Raw genomic sequence first — 14,893 nt, forward strand, 5'->3', positions numbered from 1 at the left:
TACTTCAATATCACCCTTCCATATAAACTCTCCAATCCATACCCCCTCAACATCTCTATCTTTTGTAGTGACACTGCACCATGGTCTCCATCTCTGACAAGCCATCTCATTGAATCATAAAATGATACAGCACAGAAGGAAACTATTTGGTTCATTGTATCTGGACCAGGTCTATGAAAGAGTTATCAACTTAGTTCCACTCTCCTTTTCTTACCCCATTTTTCCACTTTTATCCCATTGCTTAATGAAAGTTAATACTGAAGCTGCTTCCACTACCCTTTCTGGCAGTGCATTCCAGATGAGAACTACTCACCGCGTAATTTTCTTTCCTCATGCTGCCTCTGGTATTTTGTTGTCAATCTGTGTCTCCTGCTAACCTACCATTCTGTGACCAGAAATGGTCCCTTTATTTACTTCATTAAAAGATTCATGATTTTGAACACCTCTAATTCTCTTTTTAGCTTTCTGTGCCCGAAGGAGAATGGTCTCGATGTCTCTCATCTCCCAAAGTATCTCAAGTATTTCCACCCTGATACCATTGACCACTTCTTCGTATTGCTTACGATCCATATTCCCTTTTCCTTCCCCAATCTCACTATCATCATCCAGCCATGAAGAAACCTTCTCCCAGCTCTTCTAGAATCTTACTGTCAAATTCTCAGATTGGTCATCTTTGACCCTTCACTGTTCTTGACATCCCTACTGCTGTCAGCCTCCCCAACTGCTCCCTCGCCTCTGTCTTCAATGGCCTAATTTGCAAAAAAAACGATTACTCTTTCCTTCCCTCAACTCGACTGCACTTTTGGTGTAGCCACCATAAACCACAGGAGTGCAAACTAAATTCTAACTAATGTATACTTGCCCAAGCCAATCATTGCCAGATCTGGTTTCAACATATCTTCACTACTCTATTTCAGTCCCCTCAACCAAAACCAACCACTATTTTTAGATCATTTTGGAAAACAAGGATAAGGCCAGGTCTCCCTCTTTTGTAACTAGCTATCTTCCTAAATTCCTCTCCTCTTAACCCTATCACTTCAACACCAAATTTGAAGAGCTCATGAATTGCTCATCATCTAGATTAAGATGATTAATACTCCTGTTGTATTCTCCTTTTTACTCTCATCAGAATCTCAATCCCTCCACCCAGTTTCTCCCCACCTTCTCCTTAAGCTTATCTTCTCCATCAAACCCAACTCCTCCTCTCCTGGTCACCTTCCCATTCACTTCCTGACCATCTAACTTCCTTCCTGTCTCTTTGCTAACTGACATTGTCAATGGTTCCCTTTCCAAAAACAACACCCATCTCCCCTTTAAGGTTGCTATTATTACCATCCTCAAAAATCCTACCCAAATCAACTGCCGGGGCTATCACTCCATTAATCTGCTGTTGGTATGCGACTATCCACAGAGGGCGATATGAGGAAAAACCTTTTTATACAGTGAGTGGTTAGGATCTGGAAAGCACTGAATGAGAGTGTGATGGAGGCAGAATCAATCAGGTCTTTCAAAAGGGAATTGGATAAGCACCTGAAGAGAGAAAATGTGCATGGCTACGGGGAAGGGTGGGGGAGTGGGTCTAGCTGAGTTGCTCTTGCAGTGAACCAATATAGATACTAATGGCTGAATGATGACCTCCTGTGCTGTAACCATTCAATGATTCTGTCAGTGAATGCTCACTATCCCGGCACCAGACACAATGCCCTCTCCCTGAGGCAGTGTGCTTTTCCCACTATTTTCAAGCCACCAAGAAGACTCAGAGGGTAGCTGCTCGGAGATAAGCAATACCACCTTTACACATGGCTGGTGAATTTCCTCTGCCACTGACCCCCTCAAGAATAATGGGCATACAAATGAAACTTAAAGAGCCACCAGGACTATCAAGGAGAATCAGCAAGTTAAATAAATCCTTCCACTACCTGGATCCCTTGGGGGAGCCCTCCAATACATGCTGGATTGTGTCTCTGAATTACGGTGGTCTGCTATATGCTCCAACACATTGCCCTCATGAGGGCACAGCCATTGTTACTCAGGATCCAGAGGACACCTTGTGAGGCGGAGGAGGATAAGGAGGAGGAGGCAGGGAGGAAGTATCCTGAGTCCCTCTATTTTGGATGGGCTGTCTGTGAGTTCCTACTCAGACTCCGCTTTCCTCAGGAGATCAAGCCTTCAGCACCTTAGATCCATTATCTTTCCATCTATCTGGGTCACCCAATCACATTGTCTCCTTGGCCAGGATCCTGAAATAAAAGACACCAACAAAAATCTTTCCACAGCATCTTCATTCAAGAGCACATCCAATTAAAGAATCAGACTTAACTATTCACCCTTGCCTATTCACTTTTGCTTGTCCTGTGGGTGCTTGTGCCTGGTTTAATGCTCCTACACAGTGGCTACAGTATGACTGGTTGGAGGCTGCAGACTCTTGTTGGAAGAGGCTGCAGATGGCCTTTCAGGATGACCTTGAGCAGCTCAGGGCCTTGAGAGTCTGACTTCAGACTGCACCACCTCAGCAGAGGCAGCAGCAGTTTGGATTGGCTGCTAAGAGGCAACAGCAAGGGCAGTGGTGGCACAGCGGGGATGGGAGCACAAATGTTGTTCTCCTGAGAGATGACAGCAGGTTCATGGCCCACGGTGCTCCTGCCACTACCCTGGGGTGTTACCTCAGCATTCCGAGTTATCTGCTAAAGGACAGATTGTTGGATTGCCTCAGGAGCCTGAAGGCCTGCTTGAGCTGTCAGATCCCCAATCATGATTTCAGCAGTCTGAGCCCACAATTCAGCAAGCTTGGATCTCATTCTGAGCTTCCACTGCACCACTGAGACATTAGTGGTTTCTGCCTATGCTGCAGTGGAAAGCTGAGACAGCAGCCACTAGATGCTGCATCACAGCTGGGTCTGCAACTGCAGTCATGGAGCTGGCTACCATTTCCACACTTGAAAGAATGGGCTCCATCTCTCTGCAAAGCCCTGTGCTGTGTTGGAGTTGGTCTCCTCCAGGCTTCTTGACAGTGGCTGGAGGCTGACTGGCAGACCTGCCAATGCATCAAGCATCTTGTTGTGCGTGTTCATCAGTATTCTCCTGTAGACTGTCCCATTGAAGTGCTCTTCTGAGTACCCAGAGCTGCAGTGCCACTTTACCCTCAGACATGCTATCATTTCTTCCTGGCCTGTCTGCTGTCCTCTTGTACCTGGTGACTCACTACATGCTGATCCCAACTCTATACGACTCCCCAAAGTTTGCACAATATCAATTATATAATCTGATGCTTTCAGTCATGCTGTAGCCATGGGAGTAGCACTGTGTAGGAGCACTAAGCCAGGCAAAGGCACCCAAAAGTGCATAGACAATGGTGAATATGATCTGGTGTCAGATCACGTGATGTTTCTTCAAAAGTGCCAAGGTATTGCTTTCACCCTTCCTTGCGAGGCTGCACTGGCTGGCCAGGCGACAGTTCTTGGATATCTGAAAACAATAAGTCAGAAGGGAAGGACTGGTTGAGTGAAGGGGGTTGGAAGCAAGAGGTCCATGGTCACACTGTGTGCAGCTTGCACTTCAGAAGGAAGAATGAGGCTAAAGTGGGATTTGAGTATGCGCTTCCATTATCCTGAATGTTCTCAGTGACCCTGGATGCTATGGACTGTGTCACAGCTGCCCCATGATGCACAGCACTGCTCCTTAGTCAGGTTTAGGAGATGCAGTCATGCTTGTATCACATCAGTTCTGATCTACTCCCTTTTATTTTGTGTGTCCATGTCCTGCCAGTTGTAGAGTAAAGGGTTAATTCTAATGATAGCTACTGAGCATGTGCGTAAGGAGCCATGTCATAGTGATGTCACTCACAGCGATGAGATGAGTGTGAAGCATCTGAGAGAGTAGCTCCAGCTATGTCTTGCTTTTATTTAATCTTTGTAAATAAATATTTTTGAGCAAAAGACCATTGCCTCCAGCAAGATCTCTTCTAGAGTAAGAAGCCAACAAATCCTGAAATAAACACATAATAAGAGATAAAAGCAAAATACTGCGGATGCTGGAAATCTGAAACAAAAACAAAAGTAGCTGGAAAAACTCAGCAGGTCTGACAGCATCTGCGGAGTGGAACACAGTTAACATTTCAAGTCCGAATGACTATTCATCAGAACTAAGGAAATATAGAAATGTGGTGAAATATAAGCTCGTTGAGGGGGTGGGACAGGTAGAGCTGGATAAAGGGCCAGTGATAGGTGGAGGCAAGGAAGAGATTGCCAAAGATGTCATAGACAAAAGGACAAAGGGGTGTTGACGGTGGTGATATTAGCTAATGAATGTGCTAATGGTGACATTAAGGGTAGAAAGCAGGACGAGCAAGTGACAGATGGCCCTAGTGGGGGTGGGGTGGGGGGAGGGGATCAAAATGGGCTAAAAGGTGGAGATAAAATGATAGATCAAAATAAATTTAAAAATAGGTGGGGAAAAAAAAATTATTTTAAAAATGATAAATTATTGGAAAAAGGGGGATCGGAAAGGGGGTGGGGATGGAGGAGAGAGTTCATGATCTGAAGTTGTTGAACTCAATGTTAAGTCCGGAAGGCTGTAAAGTGCCTAGTCGGAAGATGAGGTGCTGTTCTTCCAGTTTGCGTTGAGCTTCACTGGAACATTGCAGCAGGCAAAGGACGGACATGTGGGCATGAAAGCAGGTGTTGAAATGGCAAGCGACAGGGAGGTCTGGGTCATGCTTGCGGACAGACCGAAGGTGTTCCACAAAGCGACCACCCAGTCTGCGTTTGGTCTCTTTGGACATAATAAAAGATCGTGGCAACAGTGACAACACCCACAGAGGAACAGCAGAAAATGTCAGGAAAAGCCTCAAGGGAAACCCAGGAGTACACAGTAGTGGGTAAAGGACTGCAAGGTCAACTAAGCAACCACACCAGAGTAACAAAACAAAGATGGCAGTCCAGCAACTAGCAAGACAAACTGCACGGAGAAAGACAACCTCAAACCAGGGCGAGAAATGGAGACTACTTTGCCCCTACCAGAATCCTTTCAAAATATGGAGGGCCTCAGACAGGCTGAGCAATGGCAAAATTGGTGAAGATGTTTTCCCAGTACCGCAATGCCTTAGGTCTTGTGAGTAAAGAGAACAAAGATCAAGTTAGCCCTTTGTTATTTGCTGTTGGGAGCATAGCGGATGCCATGCTGGCCAGACAGGGTGTGAATGAAGAGACAACCTCCTATGAGGATGTCATCAGAACATTTGACCCATATTTCAGTCTTCATAAAAATATTGTCATAGAGAGGGTGAAATTTAATTGGCACAGTGAAAATCAGAATAAAGGGATTGACTCATTCATCAACTTATTGTCCCACCGAGACAAAGATTGTGAGTATGAAATACTAAAGACAACCTGATCAGAGGTAGCATAGTCATTTTACTTTAACAGCATTGTGCAATGTTGTTAATTTGACAGGAAAATATCCCATTAGTTATTTATAATACTGTGCAGATGATAACACTGATTTTGATGGCTGCCTTAGCCTTACTAACATGTTCTGCACAATGCACCATATGGACATGATAACAGTAAATGCATATTTGGGGAAAAGATTTAATACTTGCAACACAGGTAAACTACACAGGATCTTTTCCATTCTGTAGAAGAATGAGAGGACTTCCTGCCCGGATGCATGATTTTATTCAATATCATTATTCTATACAAGGGGTGTAATTGGATTCTATTTTATCAGTAATCTCACAGGGTAGAAAGATCGAATAACTCCTGAGCAACAAAGAGGAATGATTGAACAACATAGGCCTTCACTGTCAGTGAGAAGCATTGGAGCCCTCAGATGTCTCTTGTGTCAAGCTTGGATAGTAGTAGATCAAGGGGTAGAGTGAAGACAGGAGAGCAAATAGTAATATCAGAAATGAGGGTCAGAGAGAAAAAAAAACCTAATAATACACCAACAATCAACAGTAGATGTTACAAAGATAACAAAAAGACAAAGCTAAGGGCTCTGTATCTGAATATGCATAGTATTCAGAACAAAGAAAATGAATTGATAGCGCACATTGAAGTAAATAATTGTGATCTGATTGCTATTATGGAGACGTGGCTGCAGAATGACAAGGATTAGATCCTGAATATTGAGGGGTATATGACATTCTAGAAAAATGGGAAGCTAGTTAAAGGTGGAGGGATAGCACTGTTGATCAAGGGTGGCATTTGTGCAATAGTTAGAGATGTCTTTGGCTCAGGAGATTGAGATGTAGAATTGGTATGGGTGGAGATGAGGAATAGTAGGGGAAAGAAGTCACCAGTGGAAGTGGTCTTCAGGCCCCTAACAGTAAGTACAATGTAGGACCAAAGTATACTAGAAGAAAAATTGGATGCTTGTAATAAAGGAATGGCAATAATCATGGTGATTTTAATCTAAATCTAAATTGTAAAAATCAGATTAGCAGCAGTAGCCTGGATGAGGATTCATAGAATGCTTTTCAGACAATTTCTTAGGACAGCACAATATGGAACCAACCAGAGAACATGTTATATTAGACTTGGTATTGTGTAATGTGACAGGGTTAATTAATAACCTCAGAGTAAAGGCACCCCTTGGTAGCAGCAACAATATGATAGAATTTTACATCCAGTTTGAAAGATAGAAGAGTGGGTCTAAGACTAGTATTTTAAACTTAAATAAGGACAACAATGTGGGCATGAAAGCTGAGCTAACTGAAGTGAACTGAGATACTAGGCTAGGGGATAGATCAATAGATAAGCAGTGGCAGATATGTAAGGGGATATTTCAGAATACTCAGGATAAGTATATCCCTACAACAAAGAAAAAAACCTAAGGGGAGAACCCACCACCCGTGATTGACTAAAGAAGTTAAGGAAAGCATATAACTGTGCAAAGATGAGTTGCAGCTCAGATATTAGTCAGATTATAAAAAAACAGCAGAGAATGACTAAAAAGTAAATCAAGGGATAGAAATTAGAGTGTGAGAGGAAGCTAGCTAGAAATGTAAAAATTGATAGGAAGAGTTCCGACAGGTATTTAAAAAGGAAAAGAGTAAGTAAAATGAGTGCTGGTCCTCTCGAGAGTGACAATGAGGAGTTAAGAGCAGATAAGGAAATGGTGGTGGATGAAATGGACAAATATTTTGCGTCTTTAAAATTAATTCAAGGGATGTGGGCATCGCTGGCTAGGCCAGTATCTATTGCCCATTATTGATTGCCCTTGAAAAGGTGGTGGTAAGCTGCCTTCTTAAACCGCTGATGACCATGTGGTGTAGATACACCCACAATGCTGTTAGGGAGGAGTTCCAGGATTTTGACCCAATGACACTGAAGGAACGGCGATATATTTCCAAGTCAGGATGGTGAGTGGTTTGGAGGGGACTTCCAGGTGATGGTGTTGCCATGTGTCTGCGGAACTTGTCCTAGATGGTAGTGGTCGTGGATTTGGAAGGTGCTACCTAAAGAGGCTTGGCAGATGGTACACACTGCTGCCACTGTGCATTAATGGTAGAGGGGGCAAATGTTTGTGGATGGGGTGTCAATCAAGTGGGCTGCTTTGTCCTGGATGGTGTTAAGCTTTTTAAGTGTTGTGAGAGCTGCACTCATCCAGGCAAGTGGAGAGTATTCCATTGAACTCCTAACTTTTGCCTTGTCGATGGTGGACAGGCTTTGGGGAGTCAGGAGGTGAGTTACTCATCGCAGGATTCCTAGCCTCTGACCTACTCTTGTAGCCATAGTATTTATATGGCTAGTCCAGTTCAGTTTCTGGTCAATGGTAACAACCAGCATATTGATAGTGGGAGATTCAGTGATGGTAATTCCATGGAATGTCATGGGGCGATGGTTAGATTCTCTCTTGTTGGAGGTGGTCATTGCCTGGCACTTGTGTTTTGTGAATGTTACTTATCACTTGTCAGCCCAAGAGTGGACATTGTCCAGGTCTTGCTGCATTTGGACATGGACTGCTCCAGTATCTGAGGAGTTGCGATTGGTCCTGAACATTGTGCAATCATCAGCGAACATCCCCATTTCTGACCTTATGATGGAAGGAAGGTCATTGATGAATCTGCTGAAGATGGTTGGGCCTAGGATACTACCCTGAGGAACTCCTGCAATGATCCCCTGGCACTGAGTTGATTGACCTCCAACAACCACAACCATCTTCCTTTGTGCTAGGTATGACTCCAACCAGTGGAGAGTTTTCCTCCTGATTCCCATTGTTCCCATTGACTCCAAATTTGCTAGGGCTCTTTGATGCCACTCTCAGTCAAATGCTACCTTGATGTCAAGTGCAATCACTCTCACCTCACCTCAGGAGTTCAGCTCTTTTGTCCATGCTTAAATCAAGTCTGTAATGAGGCCAGGAGCTGAATGGCCCTGGCTGAATCCAAACTGCGCATCAGTGAGCAGGTTATTGCTAAGCAAGTGCCACTCAATAGCACTGTTGAAGGCACTTCCCGTCAATTTACTGATGATCAAGAGTAGACTGATGGAGGGGTAATTGGCTGTGTTTGATTTGCCCTGCTTTTTGTATACAGGACATACCTGGGTAATTTTCCACATTGCTGGGTAAATGCCATTGTCATAGTTGTACTGGAACAGCTTTGCTAGGGGCATGGTAAGTTCTGGAGCACAAGTCTTCAGTACTATTGCTGAAATATTGTTCGGGCCCATTGCCTTTGCAGTATCCAGTGCCTTCAGCCATTTCTTGATATCATGAGGAGTGAATCACATTGTCTGAAGACTGGCATCTGTGATGCTGGGGACCTCCGGAGGAGGCCAAGATGGATTACCCACTCGGCACTTCTGGCTGAAGATTCATGCAAATGCTTCAGCCTTATCTTTTGCACTGATGTGCTGGCCTCCCCCGTCACTGGGGATGGGGATATCTGTGGAGCCTCCTCCTGAGCCATCATGACTGGATGTGGCAGGACTGCAGAGCTTAGATCTGATCTGTTGGTTGTGGGATCGCTTCGCTCTATCACCTGCTACTAATGCTGTTTGGCACACAAGTAGTCCTGTGTTGCAGCACTTGTTTAGCAATAACCTGCTCACTGATGCTCTGTTTGGGTTCTGCCAGCGCCACTCAGCTCCTGACCTCATTACAGCCTTGGTTCCAACATGGACAAAAGAGCTGAACTCCAGAGGTGAGGTGAGAGTGACTGTCCTTGACATCAAGGCTGCATTTGACAGAGTGTGACATCAAGGAGCCCTAGCAAAACTGGAGTCAATGGGAATCAGGGGGAAAACATTCCACTGGCTGGAGTCATACCTAGCACAAAGGAAGATGGTTGTGGTTGTTAGAGGTCAGTCATTTCAGCTCCAGGACATCACTGCAGGTGTTCCTCAGGGTAGTTTCCTCAGACCTACCATCTTCAGCTGCTTCATCAATGACCTTCCTTTCATCATTAGGTCAGAAGTGAGGATGTTCACTGATGATTACACGATGTTCAGCACCCTTTGTGACTCTTCAGATACTGAAGGACAATATCCAGGCTTGGGCTGACAAGTGGCAAATAACATTCATGTCAAGCAAGCGTCAGGCAATGACCATCTCCAACAAGAGAGAATCCAACTATCGCCTCTCAGTGTTCAATGGCATTACCATCACTGAATCCTCCATTATCAACATCCTGGGGGTTACCATTGACCAGAAGCTGAACTGGACTAGCCATATAAATACTATGGCTACAAGAGCAGCTCAGAGGTTAGGAATTGTGCGATGAGTAACCCACCTCCTGACTACCCAAAGCTTGTCCACCATCTACAAGGTACAAGTCAGGAGTGTGATGGAATACTCCCCACTTGCCTGGATGAGTGCAGCTTCCACAGCACTCAAGAAGCTTGACACCCTCCAGGACGAAGCAGCCCGCTTGACTGGAACCACATCCACAAACATTCACTCCCTCCACCACCGAAGCACAGTAGCAGCAATGTGTACCATCTACAAGATGCACTGCAGGAATTCACCAAGGCTCCTCAGACAGCACCTTCCAAATCCACAACCATTACCATATAGAGGGACAAGGGCAGCAGATGGATGGGAACACCACCACCAGGAAGCTCCCCTCCCAGTCACTCACCACCCTGACTTGGAAATATATCACCATTCCTTCACTGTCACTGGGTGAAAATCCTCGAACTCCCTCCCTAACAGCACTGCGGGTGTACCAACAACACATGGACTACAGCGGTTCAAGAAAGCAGCTCACCACCACCTTCTCAAGGGCAACTGGGGATGGGCAATAAATGCTGGCCAAATAAATGTACCTCCCATTGATGAATAAAAAAAACACGTGACCCAAAAGTGACATTAAATTTTCTTAACTTTCCTAACTCTACCACCACGCCAGGGTGCAGCCCTGACATCCGTAGCAGAGATGGAGCCAGGCTGCTGACTGCTACGTCCTGGTGTCTGTGATGACCTTAGTAGATGCCCTCTGGTGGCCCGTGGCCTGGAAGGTCCCAGCCTAATAAGGATCACCTTCTCAGGGGCAGAAGTGCCCTTGGCAGCCTGAGAAGCTGGTGTGGATGGGGTCACAGGCAGAGGGGGCTGCAAACGGCTGCACATCCTTGGAGTGTCCTGAGAGGAGGCCCACAGGGTATCCGGCTGTCACTCATCCTCCCTGTGGGTGCCTGAGGGCCCCTCTCTGACTCTTGCAGGAGGTGGTGCACCTGGAGGGGGGTCAAGGTGCCTCGTCCCCATGTCGCCTACATCCTGATGGTGCCCACCGGGAGTGTGGCCATGGAGCGAAGGACTGAGCACAAATCCAGCAAGACCTGCTGGACCAAGGTCTCCGTGGTGGTTGCCAGCCTTCCCATGGTGACCTGGAGGCGCTCGCATGTTGGAGCCAGGACATCAGGCAGAACGTGGATGGACTCATCCATCACTCTAGCCTGCTGAGTGACTGCCAAATCCCTGTCTGATGTTCTGTTGCCTGTTGTTGCATCTCCAGCATTGAGTTGGCGGCCACTTCCAGAGGCTCATCATCTGACTCGGACTGAGCAGGTGGCTGGTCTCCAGCAGCCCTCTGAGTGCCGAGGACCTGGGCTGTCCCTGCCTCTGACTGCTGCGGGGATGTGATAGTGAGGTGTTCTCCAGAAAGTGAAGCCTAGCCTAATCTATAGCTGTGCCCCACCGATGTGTGTGTCTCTGACTTGGTTGAGGGTGCGTGTGAGCGTCGTGACGGTTCTTCCAGAGCTCCCTGTTTGGACATGGTCTGGGGGCTCGCGCTGGTGCTCGACTACCTTGTGGGCCTCGATCTTCTGGTGCCTAGAAAATTGAGTTTCAGTTAATGAGCATGAGCTATATTAGACTGCATGTGACTCACTGGGAATGTCAGGATTTGCTGAAGTGATGGAGCTGTGATCGGTATTAGATTGCTGGAAGAGCCCAATTTCCCCTTCCCCGCAGCCAGCTTGAACTCAGTAAGGATAATCATGTCGGCCATCCCACCCCCGGTCTACGATCTTTCGGACCTGTTATGTGCCAGCTTGTACTGTATGAAGAAGAAAGACATGCGATGAGCAGAAGTTGGGTAATGGCCCTTTGTGTGGTGAGCCCTCCCCAGAAGGGCCAGAGGATGGAGTGTGAGCAGCATGATAGATGGGATGGTGGTGATGTGAACGTTTTCGTGAGAGAATGTGTGTTGATATGTGTCCCCTGCTAATAGTTGTATGTGATCCCTGAAGAGAGAGTAGCCATTGGAGCGCATGATGCCATGATGAGAGTTTGATATTGGAGGGTGTTGAAGGATGACTTACCCTGGCAGAGCGGATGAGATCATTCATCCTCTTCCTGCACTGGGTGGCGCTGACCTGCTCTGTGACGGCCTGCCAGGCCGGTGAGGTGAGGCTGCTGTGCTTCCTGGAGCCATCCCTGGGATACAGGACATGCCTGTGCACCTGCACTCTTCTGACCAAGGCCTAGAGGGCCTGGTGGCTCAAGTGGGATGCTGCCATCTTCTTGAGGATTTTTGCCTACTTCTTGTGGCTGGGAGATATCTCTGCATGTGTCCTGAAGACAGGTGGGCTGGAGAGATTGAGATGTATGTGTTGGGCTGGTGTTTAAATATGACGCCCAAACCTTTCACTGGCCAGTTGACGGCAGGCAGACGACTCAGCTCCTGACCCGTGAGGTGATTCGGCCCGATACTTGCCCGTGCATACTTAATAAGTGTAGAATTGGGTGCGAGTTTGGTGCCACCCCACTGCACTTAGTCTCACAAATGGAAAATTCTGCCCTTTGTGTCCAATGCAAATGCAGTATTATTATCATGGATTGTGTTACTATGTAATTGTCATGGGAACCAACTTCTTCCCTAGTTCCCTCCTTACAGTTTATCGAACTCTATGGAAAGTTAAAACCTCAACTGGATGAAATCTTGATTAGATTAAATGGTCTGTTTGTTCTTTACATTTGCAATTATAGGAATGGGAAATAGTAACAATGCCATTCCACACATCGTAATTATGCAATCACATCCATTTCAATGATCCAGAAAACTAACTCAAAATTGATGTTATCATGTTACTAATACCTTGCTTCAGACGAATAGTAAGCAGGTGATTAATTTCCCTGTAAAATATGAATAAATGGAAAGCAAAACCCTGTTGTGCTTTATTGTCTGTGTTCTTTTCACTAGATTAGGCTCAGGACTGAACACTCAGGGGGACATAAATAAACATGAGCCTTGTTTTGTCGGAGAAAAAGTCATTGACTTGAATGCTTTGTTGGATAAACAGCTCTTTAACTATTCACGTATTGTGCACTTTGCAGATTTCATATTCATTTCACCTATTCCCAGCAAAAACGAATGATTATCTGCATAGGTCAAGTGCTGAATATTCTGAAGAGCGGTAGGCGCACATTGAAATATTAAACTTTTAAACCTATAAAATTAAAAACTTCACAATAATCAGGAACAGGAAGTGGTTGTAAGGCCCTTCTTGATTTGTCCAGCTTCACCTGCCCAGCTTCTCACCACAGCCCACAAAACCTCTTCTCTCCAGAACCCTCTTGTACGCATTCCTATGGAAACTATAGAATAAAGAAAAAAAATCGTGTTAATATGCAGCTGAAGTGATGCTCAAAACATAAATAATCTGGAAATAAAAGCTCCAACTGCTGGAGACTGCATGAGAAGAGCAAAAAAGAGGTAACATTTCAAGTTGATGACCTATCATCAGAAATAAATAATTTAGAATTTATTGTTCACTAAATTAAAATAAAATCTATTTTCATGCTTGGAAAATTTGACAGTAGATGTATCAATATTTAATAATTGTTTCTATCCTTCCATCAAAGCGATATTTCAAAAAAGAATAACAAGCATCAAAAATACTTCAGAGGTTAGCCTCGTGTATATTTCTAACCTGAGTACACCACCCAATAGTAGTGTTTGTCATGCTCCTCAGGTTAATTTTGTTTAGCAAATGCAGTCATGATGGAATTTAAAAATTCAGGGTCTGAAGTTGCTGCTCGATTGTACCGGTTTGCCAGAGCAATTCCTCTGATGTTGGTATAACCAGTGTAAAAGATCACAGTATTTTAAACACAAATTGCATTCTGCACAACTTGAGCTTGGGGAGATGGTGTGTCTTGGTAAGGTGTCGCTGGACTAATAATCCAGAGGCCCAGGCTAATTTTCTTGGGGACAAAAATTCAAATCTGCCACAGAAGCTGGTGAAGTTTAAATTCAATTATTTAATAAATTCAGTTAATAAATACACATCTGGAATTGAAAGCTAATCTTAGCAATGGTGACCATGAAACCATGGTCGATTGTTGTAAAAACCCACCTGGTTCACTAATGTTCTTTAGGGAAGGAAATCTACCTGGTTGGCCTACATATGACTCCAGAGCCATAGCAATGTGGTTGACTCTTAAATGCCTCTGAAATGGTCTAACAAACCATTCAGTTGTACTAAATCACCACAGAAGAGTGAAGAAGGAATGAAATCGGACAGACCACCTGGCATTGTAATAGGTCCTGTCCCATCGCAGGAAAGAGGTGGCAGCACAGTGGTATACAGTCAGGAGGGAGTTGCCCTAGGATTCCTCAACATTGACTCCAGTCCCCATGAAGTCTCATGGCATCAGGTCAAACATGGACAAGGAGAACTCCTGCTGATTACCATTTACCATCCCCACACCCACAATTCAGTTGATGAATCAGTACTCCTCCATGTTGAACACCACTTGGAAGAAACACTGAGTGTAACAAGAGCACAAAATGTACTCTGGACACAGGAATGTAATGCCCATTGGCACAGTAGCACCACTACTGATGAAGGTGTCTGAGTCCCAAAGGACATACCTGTTCAGATTAGGCCTATGGCAGAAGCGAGGGAACAAATGAGGGAGAAACATACTAGATCTTGTCCTGTGACTCACCTGTCACAGATACTTTTGTCCATGATCGTATTTGTAGGAGTGACTGGTATGTTTGCACCAGGTAGCTGCCTATCTTAGAAGACTGAATTAGCTCAGAACAATGCACTGATGACTCTAGTTCTGAAACTTTATTTACAATACTTTGAAACATCCCAGAACTTATAGGATTTCCAAAACACAAGGTCTTTGATCCCAGAATATTCCCAGCCTGGTGCCAATACAAACTCTCTAGTTCCACACACAAAGGCTTAAGCAATCAAGCAAGTGTACAAGGATCAGTGGACCAGACGAACCAATCAGACATAGAACGATTAAACCATTGAAAACTGCAATGCCCACCCCACAAAGAGATAAAGTCTCATCTGCAGCAGAATTTTGTATTCAACCACAGCCTATAACCTCATGGCCTGGTATATTCCTCATAACACAGGACTACTTGTATGCCAAGCAGCGGAAGCAGCCTGAAATAGACTCTAAGCAATCTCACAACCAACAG

Source organism: Cetorhinus maximus, chromosome 6, assembly GCF_964194155.1.
Source record: "Cetorhinus maximus chromosome 6, sCetMax3.hap1.1, whole genome shotgun sequence".
Taxonomy (NCBI): Eukaryota; Metazoa; Chordata; class Chondrichthyes; order Lamniformes; family Cetorhinidae; genus Cetorhinus; species Cetorhinus maximus.